The sequence below is a fragment of the Lycium barbarum genome, chromosome 10 (assembly GCF_019175385.1).
Source record: "Lycium barbarum isolate Lr01 chromosome 10, ASM1917538v2, whole genome shotgun sequence".
In the NCBI taxonomy this organism is placed as follows: domain Eukaryota; kingdom Viridiplantae; phylum Streptophyta; class Magnoliopsida; order Solanales; family Solanaceae; genus Lycium; species Lycium barbarum.
Genome location: NC_083346.1, coordinates 106,860,428 through 106,886,082, shown reverse-complemented (window position 1 = coordinate 106,886,082; position 25,655 = coordinate 106,860,428). Strand labels below are relative to the sequence as shown.

The 25,655-nt window shown below is 37.8% G+C and overlaps 1 pseudogene; it reads right to left on the bottom strand.

The window, feature by feature from the left end:
* LOC132613262 (toMV resistance protein Tm-2(2)-like) lies at nt 1-24,722 on the bottom strand (annotated as a pseudogene).
* Nucleotides 24,723-25,655: the final 933 nt, after the last annotated feature.

Here is a 25,655-nt window from a genome sequence, read left to right as displayed (position 1 = left end):
CTATGTGTCAACAGCACCAACTTCAATCTGACACAAAACCTTAGAGATTTTGTATATTGTGTTACAACATGCTATTACTCTATAGCCACCTACTGCCTCAACATGATTACTCTTTGGGACCAATCTGATGATGGCATTATTCCAAGCTTTTAGAATTTTCGTAGAATAGAAAAACTCCTTCACCCCATCAACCAAATCTTTCTTCACAATCTCCCAACAATCCTTATAAAAGTGGCTTCCAAATCCATCAGGACTAGGTTCCTTGTCCCCATTTATAGCCCACAACGCTTGTTTGATCTCAGATTCTTCAATTGGCCTGGCTAGCACATCACTCTGTTCCATGGCAACAGTAGGCCCCCTTCTTACTGTTGCACTATAAACATGTGTTCTATATTAATATAGAAGTTGGTGCATGCCCCATAAATCCCCTGCATATCAGTTTTGAGCATGCCATCTGAGTCTCTGATGGTAAAGATTCCATTTGCACTTCTTCTTACTTTTAAAACACTGTGAAAGAATTTAGTGTTCAAATCTCCATACTGAAGCTAGTGCATTTTGCGCTTCTGTTGCAAAAACTGTGTTCTGGCTAGGCTTCAAGTCTCATACTCCTTCAGCAACTACATTTCTTCAGTGATGAGTTGCAAGTCATTAGGACTCAGTTGCAGTTATGCTTGACACTTCTGCAGTTTCTTTTGTGCCTTCTCAGTATTAGTTTCCACTTTATTGAACCTTTCCCTGTTAATAGCTTTGACAACCTCTTTAGTCTGTTTAACTTGCCAATCACTTGAAACATTTTTGTGCCAGTAATGTTTCGCTCCCAACTCTGATTTACTCATACCTTGAAGTTAGGTGCCAGACTCTATATCTTGAAACACTTGAATCTGTGAACATTCTGAGGTATCCCGAACTCCCAGTGTATTATACCAAGATAGTGTTGAAATAGCCCCTCACTAGCATAGTGGACCTCAGATACTGGTAAGGCAGTTATCCATTCACCATTTATAATTACTCTGTCTCTTCTACTATATACTCTAATGGATCTGGAGGGCATGTTTCAGAGTAAGCTTGACGAAATTTGGAGGGAATGTTTCAGAGTTGATGGGCATTATTCAGAGCCCATCAAAATGCAACTTGATAAGATTTTGATATGAAAACAAGTTTATTTTCTCACTCGTGTGACTGGAAAATTGGAGCTTCAGATTCTCCAACGTCTTTGAAAGCATAATTGGCACAGGGATTGATGTCACACCCCATTTTAACCGGGTTGATTTATGGAGTATGACGTATTGGTGATTCCTATTTATTTTGTTTTAAGGAGTCGCCACCTAATTAATTTAACGGTGAATTAGGACACCTAGAGATAAACTAAGGCAAAGTTAAAAACTAAACCTCAATTAATAGTCTGCTTAACCAGTGTGATTCTAGGTAAGTGCTCTATATTATCCTAAAGGGAGGGGTTAGACATCCTTTAGAATCCGTTAACTTACGATTATCCGATCAAACTTAGGTTAATTAGTTAGACTAAACGCGAATATAATATTTAAGAAAATAATTTTGTAAATTATTGCTAAGGTTTAAAAAGATAAAAAATGTAATAATGCTATTTAAAATAATGCTTATAGATATTACTAAGGTTTTAAATGAGAAACATTAGCTAGAATAAGACGAATAGAAAATATGATAATTTATATAGAAAGGAAATTTCAAATGCCGTTTAGCAAAAGAAGGTTTGAAATGCTAAATAACACTTAAAAATATGTTGATATAATTTTGAATACTAATACTATTTTAAAATAAAACTTGTAAAAGATAATTTGCATATGAGTAATAGTTTTAATAGAAGATTTCGCAAATTTGAACTTTGAATAAGATAGTGTGATATGAATATGACTATGTAGAAAAATCTAGACTATTCTTTAAATGGAAAGCAGAAGGAAGTGAGTTTTCTTTCTCTTTTAAACTTTATTTAATTATGCCTGGTTAAAATATATAATTGGGTGAACCTTGAAAACAATATTCATAAAATATGCTTGAGTTTATTATGTGTATTAGTGACGTTTTGAAATGTATATGATAGTAAGAATAAAATATGATTCCCTTTACTTAAAATATATAGCAATGCCATTTTGCAAATCAACTATTCCAAATAAAATAAACATGAAAAGAAGAGAATAAAGCTTATGGAATTAATTGTTAGTTTTCCTTAAACTAACTACCCATTACTAAAACTAAACCTACTAATTCATTAGGATTTATCTAAACTAAGAAAACAAAACAAACAAAGAGTTAGTTGCATAATACAAATTAAATGCACAAAATAAATAGAGGAGAAGATAATTTAAATGGGCTCAGCCCATTTTTAAGAAGGGCTGCTGCAATCGGGCACGGGCTCAGCCCATTTTAAAGGATGGCTGATCTGCTGCTGTTGGGCTGGACACGGAAAAGATTTCATTGGGCTTTTAGCCCAACACCGAATGTGGAAGAAGAACAAGTCCCTCGGACTCGTATATGATGGTCATGCATAAAAATGAAAGGAAAAGAATTAATATATAATCAATGAATAAGGTCAAACATATAACATATAATCAAGAAGGCAATTGAAATGGGGATGAGACTTGACTGAAACAAATTTTTGAGAAAACAGGAAACGATCTTACAGCAAACCTTTTGCTCGAACTAAACGATGACAATTCCCTATTTCTGAGACAGACAAGAATCTAATACACAAGTTAGGGACAATAGCTAAAAGAATAGAAAAGAAGTTCCAAAGGCCATGTACATTTTGTCTTGGGAGTGCATATGAGTGTAGGTAGAGATGAAATCAAATATTTAAAAGAAAGAGCTGCTTAACCAATATATAAACTATCCTGAATCTAAACTTTCAGAAAAAAACATTGGAACTTAAGAAATAACAATGAGAGTAAACAGGTAGTGATTTTAAAATAAACTACTTCTACTTAAGGTTCAAGGTAAAAGAATCATTTGATAACTACAGGACTATTCTTAAACAAAGCTAGGAAAGGCCTCTTGGAATCAACATTATTTTATTTGAGCAAAAACAGAAGCCGCATTACCCTTTTTAAACATATACTCATATCATCCCAAATATTCAAGACATTTTAAATTATGTTCTTTTTCACTATTAGTCAAACAGTGAAGGAACCAAACTTAACCAACATCCCCATATATTCATAGTGATATAATAAGTTGAAGAAAAAAAATAATAGTAAAGCAGGCTATTGGCGGATTAATCTACCTTCAAAATCTAATCATATTAATAGCGAAGAATGTGACGGAATACATACTCGAACAAGAACATGTTCATCTCTTCTACTTAACCCATTTGAAAATAATCAACAAAATTGAAAGGAAATCAGAGGGAAGGGATAGATTTCATGCTTTAACTTATGCAACAACCAATATGAAACCATAGCTAGAAACGAAATTAATTCACGCACCAGTAGATCACTGAACTAGGGAAACATCAAAGTCAAAAGAACAGAACTGAAGTAAAAGGAGAAGGAGAATTACGGACCCACAGTCAATAATCTAAAAAAAAAAACTAAGCCAATCATAGTGAACTCTTAACAGATCCAAGCTAATCCCGAAACAATGAAAGGAACCAATAGTTGTGTGAATGAATGGGATTCAAAATTCTCTATTTATGACTGAGCCCAGATATGTGCATACAACCAATATGTCAATTTTGGCAAAGAGAATGTCATTTTAGGCAACAAAGCAGGGAAAGGATGATCTTCTATGTTAAGCAAGAAAACAACACATTCTGGTTCAGAGCACTACATGATCGACAACCCATAATCTTTGGAATAAGTTTATCCGCTTAAACTAAACTCATTTTAAACTTATATGGAGTATTAAGAAAAATCCATAAACTATTCGTGCTTCGCAGGAAAAGGCCAAGATTCAGCTAGAAATAACTATGGAACAAAATTAATTCATGCTGAAACTAAACAAATAAACCATAACTAAAAATGCTGGAATTAAAACAGGAAACTGAACTGCACAGAACATGGCTTAAACTGTATAAAATGAATCAACATAACGCAGAAGCATATCTAACTAAACATGACTCAAACTTAGCCTATAAACACACGACCACGCATTAAACCGTTAAAACTGAAATCCACTAAAGGAAGAGTAGCTCACGTACTTAAGCAAACTAAACTACATTATCATACTTAAACATGCTTAATCGCACAAACAGACCAGCCCAGACTTATCTATCAAACTAAAATAGCTTAACTAACACGCTTGAATCACGGAACAATAACTAAAATAACACAGAGCAACAAAAAATGCAGCAGAGATAAAAGAGGGAATGGAGAATTACCTTCTTCGGGTGCAGCGAAGTGGGTACGGATCTTCGATCTACACTCGAAACACTTTGAAATTCGAACTTGCGTATGCTCGGATCCAAAGCAATACCAAGGCAAACGAAACAAAAATTGATTTAGCAACCTTTTGACTCGATATTAAAACAATAAAACTAACTGCTAAAGGACTGATTTTTAAGGAATTCTATGCGGTTAAAAGGGCTTATATTTTAGAGATTTTTCGAGATTTTTAAAAAAATAACAAAAAGAGCTTGTTTCAGAACTTAATTTCAGGGGATTTTGCGATTCAAAAGCCTTGATTCTTAGGGGGTTTCTGCGATTTGAAAATTTGTTCTTGGGGAATTTTCTGAAATCGAAAAACTACTCTTCCTGTTCTTGGGGTTTGTTCACCCATCAAAAATCCTCCCCTAACCGATTCAAGATCCGATTATTTATAGGGTGGATTGGGGTTTTCGTTTAAGAGGAAGAGAGAGAGGAGCGGGGGGACAAGAGAAAGTGGGGAACAGAGGGAAGTGGGAGCGGCAGTGGCGTGGGGGGACAAACGAAAATGGGGGGAAAGAGGAGTGGGAGAGAAGAGAGAGAAGGAATCGGGAAAGAGGAGAAAAAAGAGAGAAGGGAGCGGGGGAAGCGGCTGATGAAGATGAGGGAAATGAGGGAAACCCTTTTAGGGTTTCCTTTGTTAAATGCGAATTGGGCCGGGAATGTGGGTTAATGGACTGGGTCAATTTTCTTTTGGGCTGAATTGGCTGAGAATGTGGGCTGGGCGGATGAAAATAATGGGTTAACTAATTTGGCCTGGTTGTTTTAAAGTATTGGGCTGGGTGGAAGAAATAGTTTGGCTTCTAAATTTACATACGAGACCCATTTTAAATTAATCATATACTGAGTGTGCCAAAATATCCCCTAATATAAAGTATGTGTTTATTAGTATTTAGATGAAAATAAAATGACGCCATAATAGCCGTGCGATAATATATTTGAAATTCAACAGTAAGTAAATGCTATTATTAAATTACGCGAAGGTAAATGCGACGTGTGTGCATAAAATAATAATAATAATAATAATAATAACAGCTATATTTTTTTAAAAAAAAAAAAGTTGCCAAAATATTAGAAGCGTAAATAGGTATTTCGGAGGAGAGGCGGGACAAAATTGGGTGTCAACAACTTGTCCCTCTTTGCCCGGTAATGATGAAAGAATTTTCGGGCAAAGACGTTGACTCGGTAGCCTATTTTGTCCCAGCTAAAGGAAATTTGAGAGGATTATGACCGAACTCCGGTCTCCGAGTTGCCTACATATCTCGGGTTGCACGAGAATCAGGTCAAGTGTAGTTCTGGGACAACTACGACACCTTATGACTAATGAACCCCGATTGGCGCGAATCTTGCAAAATATTATCCCAGTGTTGAATTATGATGACACTGGGTATCATGATAGAACTTGAGAATTCTGAAAATTGAATTGCTGGAATGCAAGAGAATACTTGTGACTAGAGACGAGTGTTCGAGGTAGATCTTTGACCCGTGTCGGGAAGTCTGATTATCTTTCCCGATAAATTGCCCCAGTTCGCTGCCGAAGAAATAGTTCCACGATTTGATGTGTGATGCCAACTTCGATATTGTTCAAAGCCACCAGCTAAAAACAATTGTTAGCAATAAAGAAATATATGTGTAAATAAGACAGGGTTAGAGAAGTTTACACTTGTAACCCCTGTTTCGAAAGTTGAATCCACAATATACTTTGGAGATGAATTAAATTTATGACTTCCACTTGAAGAGGAATTAAGTCGACATTGATATCCACCTTGACGAGAGCTAAATCCACATCCACTTTATTTTACGGAAATATAAATCTATATCCACTTTCACTGTACATAATATAAATCAACATCCACTTCCGAATTGGAATTTGGAATACCCGCATTATAAGGTGGGTGCCTGAATTGAAATTTGAAATACCCGCATTATAAGGTGGGTGCCTGAACTGAAATATCAAATACCCGCATTATGAGGTGGGTGCCTGGATTGAAATTTGAAATACCCGCATTATAAGGTGGGTGCCTGAATCGAAATTTGAAATACCCGCATTATAAGGTGGGTGCCTGAATTAAAATTTGAAATACCCGCATTATAAGGTGGGTGCCTGAATTGAAATTTGAAATACCCGCATTATAAGGTGGGTGCCTTAATCAAAATTTGAAATACCCGCATTATAAGGTGGGCGCCTGAATCGAAATTTGAAATACCCGCATTATAAGGTGGGTGCCTGAACTGAAATATAAATCCACGTCCATTTCCACGGTACCAAAATGTAAATCCACATCCACTTCCACAGTGCAAAAAGATAAATCCACGTCCACTTCCACAGTTCAAAAATATAAATCCACGTCCGCATTTCACGGTACAAAAATGTAAATCCACATCCACTTCCACGTCCGTATTATACGGTGCGAAAATAAATTCACATCCATATCCGTATTATACGGTACAAAAAATAAATTCACGTCCATTTCCACGTCCGTATTGTACGGTGCAAAAATAAATCCACATCCACATCCGTATTATACGGTACAAAAATAAATCCACGTCCACTTTCAAAAAATAAATCCACTTTCCACGGTGCAAGAAAAATAAATCAACCTCCACTTTCACAAACTTTAAAATAAATCCACTTCCACGTCCACAATGTTCATATGAATCCACATCCCCTTCCACCATTTTTTTTTATAATATAAATCTACTTCCACTTCCACGTCCACATCCACAATGTAACAAATGTAAATCCACGTCCACTTTAAAATAGTATTGTAGAAAGGTATCCACGTTTATATCCCAATCCATGTTCCATTGTGACGGAAGTTAAATCTATAATCATCCTCACAATTTAATATATGATGCAAGATTTCGATCTTGTCATCTTAGTAAATATCACATTCTAAAAAAAAATAACTTGTTATCGATTTGAAATAAATAAGTATATATAAAGTGATGAAAAAGTTGAGGAATTTAACCCGATAATAGGTGACCATGTCCGTATCCACCTTGAAGAAAGATAACTCCACGATTATGTGCCCTTGATCCATCGAGGAATGCCACGAGCTAAAACAACTGTTAGTGATAAGAATATGTAAATAGCTGGGTTTGAAAGAATTATGCTCACAGCCCTTGGTTGAGAAGATAAATTCATGTCCGCTGTTGCGACCAAAATTTCATGACAAGTGGAACAACATCCACCATTTAGCGCAAGCTACCTTTGCATCCACATTGAAGAATATTTGCTTTTTTGAAGAAAGCTAACTCTTTGATCCCGTCCATAATTAAAATTTTAAGAAGAGTCAGATATGCAACATTCATGTCAATTGAACCTGTCTCATCAACGAAGAATAGTGAGTTTAAAAGAAAATTGGTTGACTTGTGCATGTCGGGGAACTTGCCCTTGAATTGATCCTTGTTTCGGTCGCGTCCACGTTCTTCGATGCCTCATTCCATATTTGCCTTGTCGGGGAGTTTCAGTTATAAAAGTGTATTTTGCAAAATAAGAGTCATGAGATTTGGATGACTTCGAAGGGAAATACTTGATGGATTTAACAGATGAAATGATCGTGAAGACTCGAATTCGAATTTATCAACATTTCTAGAAAGATATGAAACGAACTTTATTTAAAATTGTTGAATATTTAAGACTACTTTTATGCTACTTCTAAAATTGTCCCAGTTTCCAGTCCTGGAGACACTTGGTTCTAAATGATTGAAAAGTGAGAACTTATAATGAAAGTTTTTGGAAGCGATTTGACCGATTTCAAAAATTTGTCCCAGTTTCAAGATACTAAAACATATGAATTTAAACAGTAGGAAGACCAAAATCTTATATAAAAATCCTTATGTATCTTATAGGAACTAAAATGGTTTGGACAAACCGAACATATTGAAAAATTTAACAATAGAAGGGTCGAACCCGCCTCGGGTTGCCTACGTATCCCAAAGGAATCAGGCCAGACGTAGTTCGTGATCAAAATAAGAACTTTTGAGTTTTTTGTTTTTAATAAAAAAGGGGGGCCAAACCCGATATGGGTTGCCTACGTATCCAAAAATGGAAATCAGGCCACACGTAGTTCCACCCACAAAACAAAGACATTGAAATATTTTGAAAGGAGTGGCCGAACCCGATGTGGGCTGCCTACGTATCCAACAGGAAGTCAGGCCAAACGTAGTTCGTTACAAAACAAATGACAAAGTCCTAATTTAGAAAGGCCGCAACAAAACATAGAGGCAACATGACAAAAGAAACTAAATGTTCCAACTGATGCCTCCGTCCTATTACAAAAAGAAATTTAACTTAAATTACTGAAACTCCCGGTGGACCGGGGCTAAGATAAAATCCAATTCTTCAACTCAGGTCCTGGCTCAGCAGCCTGCAAGGTCAGTATTTCAGCAAAGTCTTTGATTACCACAGCATGATCATCTTCATCTTCCACGAACAGGTTCTTGATCCCCTCCACAATATCATCATAGGCAACTTCAACGGTCAGATCTGAAGTTTTGAAGTTGGCAGGTTTTGAGAAAGTTTGATCAATGGTAGGAATGGGTTTTGGCAGTGGAATCTCCTTCCCTTTATTCTTTCGTGCTTTCTTCATTTCTTCCTCAGTTGGTTCATAGCCCAAACCAAATGTAAACTGTTGTGCAGGGAGAACGACTGGCTCAACCCGCCCATTTAATGTCTTCCCTAGCCCAAATCCAGGTTGGTACCCATTTTTCAGCATTTCCTTTGCAACCATAATTGCGGCGCATGACCTTTTAAATTCTTGAGTTTGACACACTTCAACCACTTTAGTGACATTCACAACCTCCCAAGCATGGTAAGTTGCTCCATCGAACCCTCCTGTTGCCTCGATGAATGGGATGGACTGCTCTCGATAGATAGACGTGTCCCCTTCTCCATGTATACATATTTGCTGTTGATCCCACTCGAATTTGACAGTTTGGTGCAAAGTAGATGGTACAGCTCCAGCCAGATGGATCCACGGTCTTCCTAATAGCATGTTGTATGTCGTGGAAATATCAAGTACTTGAAAATCCATAATGAACTCAACAGGCCCAATCAACACTTTCAACTCTATTTCTCCAATAGGACGCCTTTGAGCCCCATCAAATGCTCGAATATTCACATCACTTGTCTTGAGCTCACTAACATTATATCCGATCTTCTTCAGACTTGTTAATGGACAGATGTTAAGTCCAGAACCCCCATCAATCAACACTTTAGCCACAAACATGTTACGACACTTGACAGTTATATAGAGCGCTTTGTTATGCATGCATCCTTCTGGCGGGAGTTCTTCATTATCGAAGCTGATTCGATGGCTGTCAAGTACGCGCTCAATCATCCCGGCTAACGCCTCACTAGTTGTTTCGCTTGGAACATATGCTTCATTTAAAATCTTCAAGAGTGCATTTCTGTGCACATCCGAACTCAAAAGCAAAGAGAGAATAGGAATCTGGGCATTGGTCTTTTTGATCCACAACTGAGTACTCACTAGCCTTAATCTTCCTAAAAAATTCTTCTGCTTCTGCTTCTGTCACGACCCTTTTGGGAGGTACATTGGTTTCCTTAGTTTGCCCCAATCTAGCTAGCTCTTCTGGAGTATAGCATCTTCCAGACCTTGTCATTCCTGATGTCTTAATCTTGTCAGTAATCGCTTCCTTTCCTCGACACTCCATCACAGCTTGTTGATAATTCCACGATACGACTTTAGTATCGAGCACTGGTAACTGATTTGGTGCTTGAACTACTTCCACAGGCGTCGACGAAGCTCCTAATATCTCGATAGGTACACAACCCCTTATCACTACAGCCGGAGAAGCGACGGCTGCAAGACCATGATCTTCCACGCTATCCACAGGCACTATGAATTCGGCTGGATCGTCATCATTCTCATCTATTCTAATCATATTTATCGTGGCCCCATCATGGGTCGGGAGTGGATTGTTAACCACATTTGGTGACGGTTGTTTGACCATGATCTATTTTGCTTCAATAAGATCTTCAACCTTATGTTTCAATGCGTAACAACGATCAGTGGAATGGCCTTTTACCCCCGAATGATATGCACATGTTTTAGTGGGATCAAAACTTCTAGGTAGTGGATCCAGAATTCTACCTTCCACAGGATATACTAAGCCTAAAGCTTGCAGTCTTTCAAAAACAACGCTCAATGGCTCTCCCAATGGTGTAAAATTGTGAAACGGTTTATTTGGGCGAGGTGCGGATGCATTGTTTGGATGATGAGATTGTGATGGTGGAGCCGGGTATGTTGGTAGTTGTGGAGCTCGATATGTTGGTTGTGTGTTGTAAACGGGGTAGGAAGTTTGTGGTGATTGAGGTTGGTAAGATGACAAAGCTTGGTTGTATGGATGTGGAGAATATTAGAAATATTGTGAGTGGTGAGCGTTTCGCGGGGGTTGTTGATGGTGGTATGAGGTATTTCCCAAGGCCATTACCGCTGCCGCTTTTTTTTTTTCTTTCCATTTCTGAGAGCACCAGTTTGTATGGCCTTACTAGTAGACTGCAATGCTGCTAGACTTGTTATTCTCCCTGTCTTAATGCCATCTTCGATCATGTCCCCAGCTTTGATCACTTCTGCAAAAGTTTTTCCGCCCATTGTCACCAAACGTTCATAGTACTCTAGTTCTAGTGGCTGAATGAAGAAAGTAACCATTTCTGTTTCCTCCATGGACGGGTGTACACTAGATGCTTCCTCTCTCCACCGTATAGCATATTCTCGGAATGATTAGGTTAACTTCTTCTTTAACTTTGTAATTGAGATTCTGTCAGGAGCGATCTCAACATGAAACTTGTAATGATCCACAAAAGCATTTGCCAAGTCATCTCAAGTACGCCATTTGGTTGTATCTTGCTTGGAATACCATTCAAAAGCTTTTCCACTCAAACTCTGATTAAATAGTTTGACTCTTATCCCTTCATTCTTCCCCACACCAATCAACTTTTCACAATAGACCTTCAAATGGAAGAAAGGATTTCCCGACCCATCAAACTTCTCAAATTTTGGAATCTTGTAACCTGGTGGCAATTCAACCTCAGGAAATGCACATAATTCTTCATATCTCACGCTTTGATTACTTCCGAGTCCGCGCAAACTTCTCATGGCATCTTCCAAACTTTTGAGCTTTCTATTTATCATTTCCTCATTAACCGCCCTTGCCTCCTTCTCGACTTCGACATAATGATCAACATCTGCGTGACATTGTCCTTGGGTTTGTGTCATGGGTGGAGCTGTGGTATAAGTATATACCGGCGGAACTTGATGTGCATTGGTAACATCATGTGTCGGTGGTATGAACTGAGCCTTTGAAGAAGCGGCTGTAAACAAAAGAGGAGCATTTTGAGTAACTAGGTGGGGAAGGGGTTCGGAATGAGCTAGTTGAGAAGTGGTAAATTAGTTTGCTTGGTTAAGTTCATCCAAGTTTGGGAATGGAGGTGGCATAGGCAAAGTCTGACGAACCCCCTGAGATGGAGTCATATGTGGCGGAGTTTGAGAAAAAATGACTGATTTTGAAGTACCATGTGACTTAGTTCAGCAACTCCTCGCTCCAGACGAGCAATGATCTCCAAATGTGTTTCTGGTTCATTAGAGGATGTGGGATCACTAGTGATCGGTAAACTAAGAGATGACTCAGATGAAGTGGTTGCATTGATCAAACTTTGCTCCATTTTAGAACGAGTCTTTTTAGTTAACCAGGTGATTAGTGATGAGTCAGAGTCTGATTTCTTGGCTCTAGACCGTGTGAAATATGGATGCTCCGCCAGTTCCCCTTTAGCACAAGTCAACCTCTTTGTTTTGAAAAATAGTTTGAAAGAAAAAAGATAAAACAAGAAAGAAAAAAGAAAAACGAGTCAGTATATGGTAAGGACATGTTATTGCACATAAACACATTATTGCACATAATACATCGCGTTCTATAATGCAAAGGGACCTCTTTATGTCAGAGGTAGGCCTAACGAACGTTTGAAGGACAAACATGTTTTTATGTATCATTCCATAACTCTTCCTAAAACTAATTTACAAGAATAATAAAAATTTATTACATGTCAATTAATAATACAATTCAAAGTTAATCTAAGATATCTAATACTTCATCTCCACTAATTTCCTTTAGTTGTCTTCAACCCTCTGGCATTAATTGGATGCTCCATGCCAACCTGCAACAAAATGTCAATTTTTTGAAATATTTATCTATAGAGTACTAGGTCCACATATTCCACACATTTGTCCTTCAAATAATGCACATAGATAGTGAATAGTGTCACTTAGAGTCATAGACTCATTTGGACATTTAGTAAGGTTGACTAATGAACTTAATACACCAAGGGTATTAAGCCTCCTAGGTTTAAAATGATGCATGTCCTTACAAGGTTTTGGTTTTCGCTCTACCCTAGGTAGACTAAGAGTGGGTTTACTAGACACAAGGTTCCCGAGCGGACTGCTCGAGTGAGAAGGCTACGCGGTCCCCGTTATTCGGGCACCCCGCGCATACGCCAACTCTCCTAAAAATTTGGATTCTACGAAGAAATTTGCGGGTGCGCTAAGCACACCTCGCGTGTACGTGTGATAGTGTGAGTTTTCCAGAAATGGAGGAAATATGAACGGAATGCCAGTTTAAGGAAAGCAGTAACATAGAAAACTTGTCATAATAAAACAACCATTTAAAAGCACATAAGAAAATAATAAAGCAAAAATAAAGGCAGAGCACCCAAAACATCCAATTAATTAATTATTAACCTAAGTTGTTATGGTTAAGAACCTAAATTCCCCAGCGGAGTCGCCAAGCTGTCACACCCCATTTTAACCGGGTTGATTTAGGGAGTATGACGTATTGGTGATTCCTATTTATTTTGTTTTAAGGAGTCGCCACCTAATTAATTTAACGGTGAATTAGGACACCTAGAGATTAACTAAGGCAAAATTAAAAACTAAACCTCAATTAATAGTCTGCTTAACCAGTGTGATTCTAGGTAAGTGCTCTATATTATCCTAAAGGGAAGGGGTTAGGCATTCTTTAGAATCCGTTAACTTACGATTATCCGACCAAACTTAGGTTAATTAGTTAGACTAAACGCGAATATAATATTTAAGAAAATAATTTTGTAAATTATTGCTAAGGTTTAAAAAGATAAAAAATATAATAATTCTATTTAAAATAATGCTTATAGATATTACTAAGGTTTTAAATGAGAAATATTAGCTAGAATAAGACGAATAGAAAATATGATAATTTATATAGAAAGGAAATTTCAAATGCCGTTTAGCAAAAGAAGGTTGAAATGCTAAATAACACTTAAAAATATGTTGATATAATTTTGAATACTAATACTATTTTAAAATAAAACTTGTAAAAGATAATTTGCATATGAGTAATAGTTTTAATAGAAGATTTCGCAAATTTGAACTTTGAATAAGATAGTGTGATATGAATATGACTATGTAGAAAAATCTAGACTATTCTTTAAATGGAAAGCAAAAGGAAGTGAGTTTTCTTTCTCTTTTAAACTTTATTTAATTATGCCCGGTTAAAATATATAATTGGGTGAACCTTGAAAATAATATTCATAAAATATGCTTGAGTTTATTATGTGTATTAGTGACGTTTTGAAATGTATATGATAGTAAGAATAAAATATGAATCCCTTTACTTAAAATATATAGCAATGCCATTTTGCAAATCAACTATTCCAAATAAAATAAACATGAAAAGAAGAGAATAAAGCTTATGAAATTAATTGTTAGTTTTCCTTAAACTAACTACCCATTACTAAAACTAAACCTACTAATTCATTAGGATTTATCTAAACTAAGAAAACAAAACAAATAAAGAGTTAGTTGCATAATACAAATTAAATGCACAAAATAAATAGAGGAGAAGATAATTTAAATGGGCTCAGCCCATTTTTAAGAAGGGCTGCTGCAATCGGGCACGGGCTCAGCCCATTTTAAAGGATGGCTGATCTGCTGCTGTTGGGCTGGACACGGAAAAGATTTCATTGGGCTTTTAGCCCAACACCGAATGTGGAGGAAGAACAAGTCCCTCAGACTCGTATATGATGGTCATGCATAAAAATGAAAGGAAAAGAATTAATATATAATCAATGAATAAGGTCAAACATATAACATATAATCAAGAAGGCAATTGAAATGGGGATGAGACTTGACTGAAACAAAATTTTGAGAAAACTGGAAACGATCTTACAGCAAACCTTTTGCTCGAATTAAACGATGACAATTCCCTATTTCTGAGACAGACAAGAATCTAATACATAAGTTAGGGACAATAGATAAGGGAAAAGAAAAGAAGTTCCAAAGGCCATGTACATTTTGTCTTGGGAGTGCATATGAGTGTAGGTAGAGATGAAATCAAATATTTAAAAGAAAGAGCTGCTTAACCAATATATAAACTATCCTGAATCTAAACTTTCAGAAAAATGCATTGGAACATAAGAAATAACAATGAGAGTAAACAGGTAGTGATTTTAAAATAAACTACTTCTACTTAAGGTTCAAGGTAAAAGAATCATTTGATAACTACATGACTATTCTTAAACAAAGCTAGGAAAGGCCTCTTGGAATCAACATTATTTTATTTGAGCAAAAACAGAAGCCGCATTACCCTTTTTAAACATATACTCATATCATCCCAAATATTCAAGACATTTTAAATTATGTTCTTTTTCACTATTAGTCAAACAGTGAAGGAACCAAACTTAACCAACATCCCCATATATTCATAGTGATATAATAAGTTGAAGAAAAAAAATAATAGTAAAGCAGGCTATTGGCGGATTAATCTACCTTCAAAATCTAATCATATTAATAGCGAAGAATGTGACGGAATACATACTCGGACAAGAACATGTTCATCTCTTCTACTTAACCCATTTGAAAATAATCAACAAAATTGAAAGGAAATCAGAGGGAAGGGATAGATTTCATGCTTTAACTTATGCAACAACCAATCTGAAACCATAGCTAGAAACGAAATTAATTCACGCACCAGTAGATCACTGAACTAGGGAAACATCAAAGTCAAAAGAACAGAACTGAAGTAAAAGGAGAAGGATAATTACGGACCCACAGTCAATAATCTAAAAAAAAACTAAGCCAATCATAGTGAACTCTTAACAGATCCAAGCTAATCCCGAAACAATGAAAGGAACCAATAGTTGTGTGAATGAATGGGATTCAAAATTCTCTATTTATGACTGAGCCCAGATATGTGCATACAACCAATATGTCAATTTTGGCAAAGAGAATGTCATTTTAGGCAACAAAGCAGGGAAAGGATGATCTTCTATGTTAAGCAAGAAAACAACACATTCTGGTTCAGAGCACTACATGATCGACAACCCATAATCTTTGGAATAAGTTTATCCGCTTAAACTAAACTCATTTTAAACTTATATGGAGTATTAAGAAAAATCCATAAACTATTCGTGCTTCGCAGGAAAAGGCCAAGATTCAGCTAGAAATAACTATGGAACAAAATTAATTCATGCTGAAACTAAACAAATAAACCATAACTAAAAATGCTGGAATTAAAACAGGAAACTGAACTGCACAGAACATGGCTTAAACTGTATAAAATGAATCAACATAACGCAGAAGCATATCTAACTAAACATGACTCGAACTTAGCCTATAAACACACGACCACACATTAAACCGTTAAAACTGAAATCCACTAAAGGAAGAGTAGCTCACGTACTTAAGCAAACTAAACTACATTATCATACTTAAACATGCTTAATCGCACAAACAGACCAGCCCAGACTTATCTATCAAACTAAAATAGCTTAACTAACACGCTTGAATCACGGAACAATAACTAAAATAACACAGAGCAACAAAAAATGCAGCAGAGATAAAAGAGGGAATGGAGAATTACCTTCTTCGGGTGCAGCGAAGTGGGTACGGATCTTCGATCTACACTCGAAACACTTTGAAATTCGAACTTGCGTATGCTCGGATCCAAAGCAATACCAAGGCAAACGAATCAAAAATTGATTTAGCAACCTTTTGACCCGATATTAAAACAATAAAACTAACTGCTAAAGGACTGATTTTTAAGGAATTCTATGCGGCTAAAAGGGCTTATATTTTAGAGATTTTTCGAGATTTTTAAAAAAATAACAAAAAGAGCTTGTTTCGGAACTTAATTTCAGGGGATTTTGCGATTCAAAAGCCTTGATTCTTAGGGGGTTTCTGCGATTTGAAATTTTGTTCTTGGGGAATTTTCTGAAATCGAAAAACTACTCTTCCTGTTCTTGGGGTTTTTTCACCCATCAAAAATCCTCCCCTAACCGATTCAAGATCCGATTATTTATAGGGTGGATTGGGGTTTTCGTTTAAGAGGAAGAGAGAGAGGAATGGGGGGACAAGAGAAAATGGGGAACAGAGGGAAGTGGGAGCGGCAGTGGCGTGGGGGGACAAACGAAAATGGGGGGAAAGAGGAGCGGGAGAGAAGAGAGAGAAGGAATCGGGAAAGAGGAGAAAGGAGAGAGAAGGGAGCGGGGGAGGCGGCTGATGAAAATGAGGGAAATGAGGGAAACCCTTTTAGGGTTTCCTTTGTTAAATGTGAATTGGGCCGGGAATGTGGGTTAATGGACTGGGTCAATCTTCTTTTGGGCTGAATTGGCTGAGAATGTGGGCTGGGCGGATGAAAATAATGGGTTAACTAATTTGGCCTGGTTGTTTTAAAGTATTGGGTTGGGTGGAAGAAATAGTTTGGCTTCTAAATTTACATACGAGACCCATTTTAAATTAATCATATACTGAGTGTGCCAAAATATCCTCTAATATAAAGTATGTGTTTATTAGTATTTAGATGAAAATAAAATGGCGCCATAATAGCCGTGCGATAATATATTTGAAATTCAACAGTAAGTAAATGCTATTATTAAATTACGCGAAGGTAAATGCGACGTGTGTGCATAAAATAATAATAATAATAATAATAATAATAATAATAATAATAATAACAGCTATATTTTAAAAAAAAAAAAAGTTGCCAAAATATTAGAAGCGTAAATAGGTATTTCGGAGGAGAGGCGGGACAAAATTGGGTGTCAACAATTGATACTGGTAATATCTTAATGGTAGAATCAGATACTTCTCTTATACCCAGTTTTCTTAAATTGATCAATCGGTGCAACAATCTTGGTTGAATAAAATCATCAAACCATATCACAGTTTGTAGATTATCAGGCAATGAGTACATGTTGTTTGGGCAAAATGGGCTTACAGAAAAGAGACTGTTAGATGCCCTAATATCTCTACAATAAAGATGTCTCAATTGTTTCGACTCCCAAACACTCGAAGGAAGTCCAATGATGCTCTTTCCAACATCTAGGGTCTCTAGACGTTTGATCTTGACAATACTATTTGGCAGTTTCTAGTCACTCACCCCTCCAATCTCAGATAGCGTAAGCAACTAATGTTCCCAATCTTGTTTGGGATAGTGACATGTTGATAAAGATTTTAAGGCATAACTACAACCAACACTTGCAATAATTTGAAGTCAAGATGATCCTTTTGAGAAAATATGTGGCGAAGGTATTTTGTGAAACAAAAAAGTGCACGAAGCTTCTTAGGCTTAGAATTTGAACAAAAGAACTCATTCATGACATTGTCAGAGTAGAATGTAATCTTTTTCAGTCTAAAAACATTGTCGGGATCACCAAACGCATTGTGCTCAGTTTGAAAAAAGTTAGTTTCCTTGCCCAATACAACGCACAAACCATGTAACAAGTCATGTATGTGACAGCTTGAAATTCTTCCATCATATGTTCTTTTGGAAACTGAAATCAAGTTTCTAGAAACCAAATCAGTTAGGAAACTATCCGCCAAATCTTCAGTCTCTCGCTTATTACCACTATTTACTACTATCAACTTCTTAGCAATCCAAATATTTGTCAAATCAGAAGCAAGAATTTCATTGTCCTCAGGTAAAAGGCCAAAGTACTGTTAGGATTTAAATCCCAAATCCGACCTTTGTAAGCAGGTTCCCAGGAAAGATTGGAGGGTCACAGCTGGACCACTTAAATACCAACCTCCTTAGAAAGAGCCTACTTACGCCGTGATGTAAGCGAAGAATAAATAGCACACACAGATTTATAGTGGTTCACCCTCAATGTGAGAGCTACGTCCACGTTGCTGCTGCAGATCTTATTAAAGAAGAAATATTACAAGTGTTTACAACACTCAACCTCACAACCCCAATCCCAATTACACTCAAGAATTTTACCACAGAAAATTCTCTCAAAGACCTTCTCTTACTTAGGCCTTTCACTAAGAGTATTTCTCTTAGATTTTTTCTCTCTTGGGATGTGTATAGCAAATGATCTTAATGATATCTTACAAATGAACCATAAGCTACCTATTTATAGGAATGAATTTCCTATGATGAGGTAAGCGCTTACATCACGACTATTATGAGGTAAGCGCTTACATCACGACTATGTGAACAAAAGAATTGACTTGTTTGGCCAATTCCACACCTAACAAATCTCCCACTTGAAGACTAATTTTAATTTGTCTTCACACTTTGATCGATGCAGCAGCTCTTTCCTACTTTCATACTTCGTGCAGGCCAACTGAAGTTGAGCATAGCTTCAGTTTGTCTATCGTCACTGCCTTTGTCAGCATGTCTGCTGGATTCTGACTCCCTGCGATCTTCTCAAGCACCAGCGCTCCATCTTCCAAAGCTGATCTAATGAAATGGTACCGGAGTTGTATGTGCTTCGTTCGAGCATGGTAAACCGGGTTCTTTGCCAAATGAATGGCGCTTTGGCTATCACAATATAGCACACTTCCCTCGTGGTCCTGATCCAATTCCCGCAGAAAAGATTGTAGCCACATCATTTCCTTTGTGGCCTCCGTCACAGCAACGTACTCAGCCTCACAACTAGAGAGAGCTACTATCTTTTGCAACTTGGAAACCCAAGAGATTGCAGTACCTCCGAAGGTGTAAACATACCCGGATGTGCTCTTTCTGCTATCAATATCACCACCGTTGTCAGCATCAACATACCCTTGCAATCCTGTTTTTGATTTTCGGAAATACAGAGCTGAACTCGAGCTGCCTTTCAGATATCTGAATATCCACTTCACAGCCTCCCAGTGTTGCTTTCCCGGATTGCTCATAAATCGGCTGACTACTCCCACTGCATGTGCAATGTCTGGCCTTGTACATATCATTGCATACATAAGACTACCGATTGCAGATGCATAAGGTATCTTGTCCATCTGCTTCTTCTCATCCTCGGTTGTCGGCGACTGATCCTTTGACAACTGAAAGTGTCCAGCCAAGGGAGTGCTGACTGGCTTGGCATCATGCATGTTAAACCTTTTGATAACTTTCCTCACATATTCTTCTTGTGAGAGTTTGATGCCCTCCTTGCTTCGGTCGATTCTCATCCCAAGGATTTGCTTTGCAGCTCCCAAATCCTTCATTGCAAACTCTTCCGATAACCCCTTTTTCAACCGATCAATCTCCTGTAGGTTTGCTCCTACGATTAGCATGTCGTCGACATAGAGTAGCAGTATCATGTACGAGTCTTCAAATTTTTTGAAGTAACAGCAGTGATTTGCCTCGCACCTTGAAAAATCAGCTTTCTTCATAAAGCTGTCAAACTTTAAATACCACTGTCTTGGAGCCTGTTTTAGTCCGTACAGACTCTTTTGAAGTTTGCACACCAGATTCTCCTTTCCTTTGATTTTGAATCCCTCCGGCTGTCGCATGTAGATTTCCTCGTCTAGATCACCGTGAAGAAATGCAGTTTTCACGTCCATCTGTTGCAGATGTAGATTTTCCTTTGCTACCAGCCCAAGAACAGTTCTGATAGTCACCATCTTGACTACGGGAGAGAAGATCTCCGTATAGTCAATGCCTTCTTTCTGTTGAAATCCCTTTGCAACCAGCCTTGCTTTATAACGCTTGCTTCCATTAGGTTCTTCCTTTATCCGATAAACCCATTTGTTTTGCAATGCCTTTTTATCCTTTGGCAACTCGGATAATTCCCATGTATGATTTGCCGATAGTGAATCCATTTCATCCTTCATTGCCAGCTCCCACTTAGTCGATTCATCGACTTGCATTGCTTCTTCATAACATTCCGGCTCCCCTCTATCAGTGAGTAGAATGTAGTTGAGGGATGGAGAGTACCTGTGAAGCGGCTTCCTGATCCTGGATGATCTACGCAGCTCTGTGATTGGCGTCTGTTCATTTGTTTCAGAATCAGCACTTTCATCAGCACCTTCTCGGATTGTTTGTTCCTCTGCCTCGGTTGTACCTGGCTGCGGCTCAGGTGCCGGAAAGTCCCTCAAATCGACTATTTCCGATTCCTTGTCCTGACATTCTGAATTCTTTTGCAGCTTGTCTTTGTACAGTACCTCTTCGTTAAAGACAACATTCCTGCTTCGGATGATCTTCCGATTTTGTTCATCCCAAAATCGGTACCCAAGCTCGGTGTCACCATAGCCAATAAAGTAACACTTCTTTGATTTTGGATCAAGCTTGCTTCTAGCCGTATCATCATTATGAACATATGATAAGCAACCGAACACTTTCAGAAATGAAAGATTTACCTTCTTGCCACTCCAGACTTCTTCTGGAATTCTGAAATCCAAGGGAACTGACGGTCCTCGGTTAATCAAGAAGGCCGCGGTATTGACTGCATCTGCCCAGAATGTCTTGGGCAGTCCAGAGTGTATTCTCATACTCCGAGCACGCTCGTTCAACGTTCGGTTCATTCTTTCGGCTACTCCATTCTGTTGCGGCGTTCCAGGAATAGTCTTCATCATCTTGATCCCATTATCGGCACAGTACCATTTGAAATCACCATCAGTGTATTCTCCGCCGTTGTCGGACCTCAAACACTTCAACTTGAGGTTTGTTTCATTCTCGACCATGGCTTTCCATCTTTTGAATACACTAAACACATCGGATTTATTTTTCATAAAATAAACCCATACCTTCCTGGTTGAATCATCAATGAAGGTCACGTAGTAGTGTGATCCTCCAAGGGAGGGTACAGTGGTAGGTCCCCACACGTCTGTGTGCACCAATTCCAGCTTTTCGACCTTCAACTCTCTGCCTGCACTTGAGAAGCTTACTCGCTTTTGTTTTCCGAGAATGCAGCTCTCACACGTATGAAGGTCCACCGTCTTCAGCTCCGGAATTAAACCATTTGTCACCAACAGCTTCATCCCCTTCTGGCTGATATGCCCAAGCCGACAATGCCACAAATCTGTCTTCTTTGTGTTGTCAACCACAGCAACAATATCACGACAGCTATCCGTCATGTAGAGAGTGCCAATCTTCTTTCCTCGGCCAACTACCATAGCACCTTTCGCCACCTTCCAAGACCCATTACCAAAGTTGAGATCATATCCCTCATCATCAAGCTGACCTACTGAAATCAGGTTTCGCATCAGCTTTGGAACATGTCTAACTTTTGTAATCTTCCACGAGGATCCATTTGACATCTTCAAATTAATGTCTCCCGTGCCAACAACGTCTAGCGGCTCTCCATCGGCTAAATAAACTTTGCCGAGATTCCCAGCCACGTAGTTTGTCATTATATCATGATGTGGGGTGGTATGAAAGGACGCTCCTGAGTCAAGCACCCAAGAGTCTATCGGGCTGTCAACCGATAGCAACAACGCATCGCCAATGTCTTCCGTAGCAACGTTGATTCCAGCCCCCTTGTTGTCCTCCTTCTTTGGCGCCCTGCAGTTCTTCTTGAAGTGACCTGGTTTTCCACAGTTCCAACACTCATGTGTTCGTCCTGGTCTGGATTGACCCCTGCCATTCCTTGACTTCGATCTGCCCCTATTTCGGTTGTAGTTTCTGTCATAATTTCTGCTTCTGTTTTCAACATTAAAAGCAGAACTCGTCGATGCCTCTCCCGAATCTGTCCTGCGCACCTCCTCAGCAAGGATACGATCCCTAACATCGTTGAACTTTAGTTTGTCACTGCCGACAGAATTACTAACCGCTGCTCTCATTGGCTCCTAACTATTTGGTAGGGATGCCAACAAAATTAGAGCTTGTACTTCATCATCGAAATCAATTTTTACCGATGACAATTGATTTACAATGGTATTGAATTCATTTATGTGTGCAGCAACATGAGCATTTTCCATCATCTTTAGATGAAATAGTTTCTTCATGAGAAATACCTTATTATTTGCCAAAGGTTTCTCATACATGTCAGACAATACCTTCATCATATCTGCGGTGGTCTTCTCCTTTGCCACGTTGTGAGCAACGTTCTTCGACAGCGTCAGTCGAATGACTCCCAGAACTTGTCTGTCGAGGAGATCCCAATCTGCTTGCTTCATCTCCTCTGGTTTCGGACTCAGAGGTTCATGAAGCTTTCTGCCATATAAATAATCTTCAATTTGCATTCTCCAGAACGCAAAATCTGTACCATCGAATTTACCGATGTCGTGCGTCGTACCATCTTCGCCTCCCATCGTTTCTAAATCACAACACAACCTGTTGCTCTGATACCAGTTGTTAGGATTTAAATCCCAAATCCGACCTTTGTAAGCAGGTTCCCAGGAAAGATTGGAGGGTCACAGCTGGACCACTTAAATACCAACCTCCTTAGACAGAACCTACTTACGCCGTGATGTAAGCGAAGAATAAATAGCACACACAGATTTATAGTGGTTCACCCTCAATGTGAGAGCTACGTCCACGTTGCTGCTGCAGATCTTATTAAAGAAGAAATATTACAAGTGTTTACAACACTCAACCTCACAACCCCAATCCCAATTACACTCAAGAATTTTACCACAGAAAATTCTCTCAAAGACCTTCTCTTACTTAGGCCTTTCACTAAGAGTATTTCTCTTAGATTTTTTCTCTCTTGGGATGTGTATAGCAAATGATCTTAATGATATCTTACAAATGAACCATAAGCTACCTATTTATAGGAATGAATTTCCTATGATGAGGTAAGCGCTTACATCACGACTATTATGAGGTAAGCGCTTACATCACGACTATGTGAACAAAAGAATTGACTTGTTTGGCCAATTCCACACCTAACAAGTACATGAAACATGGCCTTAGTGTAGTGGGAAAATCATTGCAACTCAGAGCCAATACCTTAGCACATCCATCTTGAATTTTATGATCCATACTCTCAAGTATCCCGTTCCATGCATGTTCAGTTCTTTCTCTTGCCCTCAACATGCCTGCTGTCACCACGATGGCTAGTGGTATACCTCCATATCTTTCAACTAAATTTCTACCAATATTTACCAAGTCTAGTGAAGCATTGGCCCAACTATTATTATGAAAATTAAAGATTTTCTTGGTAAATAGTTCAAAGCTTTTCTTTAAATCTAAGGGTTCCAACACGTGACGCGAGAAATCGCCTCCAATGCATCCGCCTATATTACTATTCCGAGATATGATAATTATCTTACTGCCAATTTTTGAATCACATTCAAGAAGGACAAGCTTCAAATCATCCAAAATTTCAACATCCCAAATGTCATCTAAGAGAATAACATACCTTTTTATTTTCTAAAGTAATTGTAGGTTGCCCTGCAAATTATCTTTCCTCCCCCCTTCCATCACTCCAACTTGTTGGGCTATGTCAAGTAATATTTCTCCCGCTCTTGGCTGTTTTGAAATGTAGACCAATCCCGAACACTCAAATTGATCACGGACATGTCCATAAAGTTTCTTGGCAAGAGTTGTTTTTCCTAGATTGGGCATACCAAACTATCAAAATTACTCCATATTGTAAATCTTTATCAAGTAACTTGGCTTGTAACGTACTGAAGTCATCATCCAAAGTGATGACCTCGATTTCATCAGCATGAAGGAATAATTTTCTCCGCTCCAACGGAATGCAATCATGCTGATTATTATTACTATTACTTGTATGTATGATGTTGTAAGTTGTTTTAACATGGTCGATATCAACAACCCTTATTTTTATCTTCTCAATCTCCATAGCAAACTCATAGGCAAAACAAGCACAACGGAATATGCAAGCCGTCTTAAGGCAACAAATTGCGCCTTTGCAGTTGTTGGATTGTTGAATTTTTGGAACTCATCTAAGAGATCTTCCACATCACCTGCTAGTTCTTGAATATCTTTTACTAAATTTTTCACCCTTGAATCACCTCCAACTACCTTGTTCTTTGCATCGTCTATGTATGATCTAATGTGTCTCATTTCTTTCTGGAGCCAATCGATGCCCTCTTTCAACCAATATAAATGACTCCCTTTTTGTAAGAGTAGATTTCCAGTTATTTCTGCAAAGAATTTCAGTCATTTTTTCCCTTTTTTTTCCTTTCTTTTTCAGTAGCAAGAAAACTTCTAAAACTGAGGATAAGTAATAAAGAAAAGAAGAGAAAAAGAGGAAAATAAAGATCACTCAGATTCCACAAGTCTCCTATTTCCAAGTAGTATACGAAAGAAGATAGAAAGAGCTCAGAAATTAGAATAAAGGGACCATGTCAATTATTAATATGTAATCAAATCTTTAACCTAAAACTTAAAAATTTACTAGTAAAGAATGCTTACACCAAATCGATGAATGCAAGATATGTTTGTGAGGGTCTACTAGAAACATCCTATTTACCTCACAAGGTAGGGGTAAGGTCTGCGAACACTCTACTCTCCCCAGACCCCACTTTGTGGGATTTCGCTGGATATATTGTTGTTGTATACACTTACTTATCACTATAACTACGATTAACTGATGTGTCTTCACACACTCATTCTTAACTTTTAAAGTAAAATTTATTAATTTAATGTAAGCATTCGGTGCGGGCAAGTTTTTATCTAGAAATATTGCTTTAAAAAATTTTGAACTTTTTTAAATAATAAGTGTCAGACACAGTTGTTAATCTTTATTAATCATGTTGGCGTTTGATATGCTTTGATTGTTATTTGTTAGTGTCTTTGTTAGAGAAGGAGGGGAGAGTGTTGGCAGCGGGTTCGACTGCGAATTCCATAGCTTTAATTCAAAATTTGTATTTATTTTAGAAATTAATTCAATATTTATAAATTATTAATTTAAAATTCAGTAACTTAAAAGATTATCTAGAATTTTAAACATATAAACTTAAAAGATTGTCTAGAATTGTCCAACTAGTGCTCACTTACTTTTTTTGATGTGTAAATTATTGTTCATGTTGAAGCATGAACAGATAATGTACGAGTGGTCATAGTTTCTTCCATCATCATAAATCAAACAAT